The sequence below is a fragment of the Vanellus vanellus genome, assembly GCF_965231255.1.
Source record: "Vanellus vanellus genome assembly, chromosome: 5".
NCBI lineage: Eukaryota > Metazoa > Chordata > Aves > Charadriiformes > Charadriidae > Vanellus > Vanellus vanellus.
In genome coordinates this window covers 48821825-48826473 of record NC_138910.1, presented here as the reverse complement: position 1 = coordinate 48826473, position 4649 = coordinate 48821825, and positions in this window count along the sequence as shown.

The window sequence follows — 4649 nt, the reverse complement described above, 5'->3', positions numbered from 1 at the left end:
GCTGTGCTGGAAAACTGAGATGGGACTCACTCTTTTTATAGCTATGACTTCTTTAATATTAAAAGAAGGCACCACCATTATCTTCATGGACAATACACATGATGCCTTCAGGCTCTCAGTATACTTATTAATATGATTAGACAGTATTCTGGGTTATATTTAATTTAGTCTTTGTCTTGGGTTTTTGGTTTTTCCCTAGGAGACTAAATGACCTTCTCCAGTGCATTCCAGTGTTTGACATGCTTTTTTGTTTGTAATGCATGATAACTGAATGAGTGTTCCAGTTTGGAATGTCTTAATTTTGTCCAGGTAAATCTGGATTTCTAATACATTTGACACAGTTACAGTAGCCTCTGTGAAGTATTGAGCATTGGATGACTAAGTAAGTCTATTCAATACTAACATACACCAAGGAATGTGTTAAATGTTGTAATTTGCTAATGGTTATCCATATAAAAGATGGGTAGAGAATTGATTTCTGATAGTATTGCAGCTAGAGGTCATCTGATTCCCTAGAACAGATTTATTAGTCATTTTCTTATGAACAAATAGAGCTGTAGGGAGAAAACTGACACTTTAAAACCTTGCTGTTTACTGGGCTTAATACTTCAGTGCAAGGTGATTCAAGATTGGTTTGCTTTTTAATGGATTTCAGTCAAAACAACCCCAAACAAGCCAGACCCATAACTTTTCCCATGTAGAACATGCCAATCTTGATGCACGCTGCAACTTCCTGTCTGACCCGTGTTGCAGTGTTATCCTTTCCTCACAAGCTTAATTAAGGAAAATCTGGAAGTTTTACAGCCCTACTCTGTTCCTTGTAATAACAGATTTTTTTTTTTATTGTGAATGTATTAGAATGTTCTCTAAAGAACTGTCCTGAAACCTTTTTTTTTTTTTTTAAAGCAAATCCCAGAAATTCCAGCACACCGACATAACGCAACATCAAAATGCTTTGCTTTATGGAATTTGTGCCACCTCAGCTGTGAGCTTATCTGGATGTCAGTTTGAGTAAGGAGGACTTCAACCATAAGCTGCTCAAAGACTTTTTTTTTTTAATTTATTTTTTTTTCCATAGCTTTAACAAATGTGGCTTAGCACTTTGGAAGACAATTTTAGTACTTGACAAAGTTTACCATTTAGTGTCTTAAATTTAGGTTAAAGTTTTAAAACTTGACAGTAGGCTGTTGTGTAAAGTCCAGTAGCTACTGTTCATTTGCATGTTAAACTCCTCTTCCCTTGCTCTGGACCTTGCTGTCACTTAATGGAGGTTGCCTACCTATTAGCATTCTGTCTTAAGGGAAATGATGTTACCATGAGATTTTCTTTGCTGTAAGACTTGCTGATGAAGCCTTCACCCATTTGCACCTGAAGCTAGATGCAAAAAATGTTGATTGATGGATGAGAAGTAATATACTTTAAACTGTATGGTATTGCTCCTTCTTTGTCTTGCCTGTAGTAGACTGTTTTTGGCATGTGGTACGTAAGTATTCAGATGCTCGGGGATTCTCTTGGGAAGGAATTACCTTTCTATTGCTTCGATTTTTCAAGGCCTAGCACTTGTAAATACATGTCCATTCCGACTGCTGTTTCAGATCAGCTTTATCCCGATGTGAAAACTGCACAGGCTTCTTTGAGTAACTTATTTTCTCTTACTGGAAAGACTTGTGTTTTTCTGACAGGAAACAGAAGTTTTCAGGCCGCAGAACACAGAGGGTCAGTTTTTAAGGAAATGTGTTATTTGTGACTTTCTGGTGAAATGTTGCATTGTATAGACTAGTAGTGCATGTCCACTAAATATAATCTTGGGGGGTGGGGGAGCAGGGATTATAAATGCTTTATGGGTTAACTTCTAGACTAGTTGCAGCATACCTTCCCATTGTGATAGCTAAGGTAATGTCCAGTCCCTTAAGCAAGAGGTGTTTGTGAAGCTGAGCAGTCTGTCTAGGAGCTCTCTGTCACTTTGTCCCCAGTTCTTTAAAAAGTGTGGGAGAATGTGAAGCTTTTATTTTCATGTTGTAGTGAATTTACTGAATATTTATGTTCCTTAAATATTATCTATATAATGTAGTTGTTTGATTAAACCATTGATTGCACTGCAACTCTTTAGTGCTATAAACTATTTTATTTTCAAAATTACTTTACTCTTCCACCGTTTAAAGCCATATTATTTTAAAGTACATGATGTGTGTTAGGTACGGGTAAGCCTAATAGCTCTAGTATCCAACTTAAGTCACACAATAAAAGCAAAAATGTTATCAACAACCTATTGGAAATTCCAGTGCTGCTTCCTCTTACAATTCATAAAAGAAATTAATGTTTGTTACTGCTGCTATGTTTGTGGTTATCCAGAGGGAAGGGTGAGTAGGTGCAGGTGACCTCCACTGGTGGTGACTGAAGTTTAATCTGGGCCTGAGCACAGTTACAGTCTATTGAAACCAACTGAACTCCTGTGGGTGTTATGTGCCTTGAATGAGAAATACAGAGGTACATAGAAGATAGCAGCTCTTCCAGGCACTGGCCATAGGTGCTGCTGTTCTTATCAGATCCTGTAAGCCTGAGAAATGGGATGAAGGATCTTCACAGCGCTCCAATTAAACCCAGCAACTCTGGTTGCCTGTACTGGTATATAAAGCAGCTTCAACAGAAAACAGCGTAGGATAACTGTAACAAATCACTTGTGTTGAGGTACTTCATTAGAAGCGCAGTGATGTTCCTTTCCTTGCTTTTATTTCCACAGTTACTACAACTTTTAACCAGAAGGATACACCTTGAGTTAAGAGGGAATGTTTGTGTACGCTAAGAGTAGGGTTTCTTGAGATGCAGTGAACTTAACCTCTCTGATTGCAGAAGGAGGTCACTTTTCTGCCTGTACTCCTGCTGCTCACTGTGCTGACAATGATTTTCAGAGCCTTCTTTGAACAGCTTTAACTCCATTAAAGCTTCCTTTAATCACAGGTAAAGAGAAGACACCCAGAAGAGGTCATGTACACCTACTCTCTGCTGTATACAGTGGCTAGGTGGACATGCCCCTCAGCTACAAAGCATTAGAGGGGCTACTGTACTACCCCTACTGGTAACCAGATCATACCCTAAAATTTAAATCTTCCATCATCCTCTGTTGTTTGTCCTCCAGCATGCTGATCAGCTGGTAACCTAGTACTGACTTCAGTACCCTGATAGTTCCAGCAGTTCATCAGTTCTGATTTTCTGTTCAGCCCAAGCCACACGCAGCACCTTGATCCAACAAAGATTTGTTGCATGTTGAAGGTCTGTCATTAGTGATAGTGGCACAGAGTGCCTGGCAAAGTACCACAGCAAGTATCAGCTTAGGCCCCATGGTACAACATTGCCCAGCTCTAAGATCTGAAGAGAATTAGCACTAACCTTGCTACTAACACTTGCATTATTCTAACTTATTTACTACTCTAATACCCAACCGTGGCAGTATGGATTACCCAACCTGATCAAAACAGCTTTGGGTCATGCTGAGCTGTTGGTGACTTGTTTTGAGACACAGCCATGCAGACTGCTATGTTCCCCAAACCCTGTTTCCATACAGCACAAGGACAACACAGTAGTCCTACATTCTAATAGAATCAAGAAATAACAAGGAGAATCCCTTAAACAGCAGCATTGAACCAACACTAGTGTTCTGTTAACTAATTATTGCAGGACTGACCCTACCTGATGAACAACTGTGACAACTATTGCACAGAAAGACAATTCTCATAGGCCTGAGTTACAAATACCCCTTCTGCTGGCAAAACTCGTCCCAGATTATAGTTGCTTCTGCCCCTCTGACAGAGGAAAAAAGCCTGAATTGTACGGACAAGCCTGATTTTCAGTTTCTCTGCCCCTTCTTGTGCACAGCTGTGAACACCAAGAGACTTGCTTTGACATGAAAAAGATGCAAAATACTTTATGGCTCCTCTTAAATAACAGAAGGTAATCAAAAATATTTCCCACAACAGGCTTCAGTTAAACTTTCTTTTTAGCCTACTTTATTGTAATTGGAACAATATTTTGCTCCAGTTAACCAACTTTATGACTGATTCTATCCCACTTACATTAACACTGAAGTGAGGAGTGCATTACCTGCAAACAAAGGCTTTCAATAGTCTCTCCACTTAAAAAAGAAATACTGAGCTCAGAACAACTAGGGAACGCTAACTTTTCTTTTTACTTGCATTTATCTTTCCAATTTGATCTCAAGTTACCTTTAAAAACGAACTATGAGCACTACAATTTTGAAGGAAATTGAAGTTTGTTGCTTTATCACTGCTGAAATGCAATCTATTATCTCTTTAGTGGGCTCCTCTTTTTTTCATTAAGACAGATGAAAATAACTTGTTACCAAAGCAGTCCTGAATTTAAAATGGTGTAAGAGGCAGTAACTTAATTCTGGCTTAAGTTTTGCATAGTCAGGGGTGTATCAGTTGTGTTACTCTTGGTTTGCACTCAATGAGGGGAGCAATTAATACTTTTACTGCAAAGTTTCAGAGGTGGATAAATAAGCATAATTATATTCTGCTCTTAGATAAACCTCACCTTGGGCCAGGCTGAACACCAGACCTGTGGAAAAAAAAACAGAACAACTAGTTCGATTGCAATAGTTGTTCCCAATTCAAGTGAAACATATGGAGGTA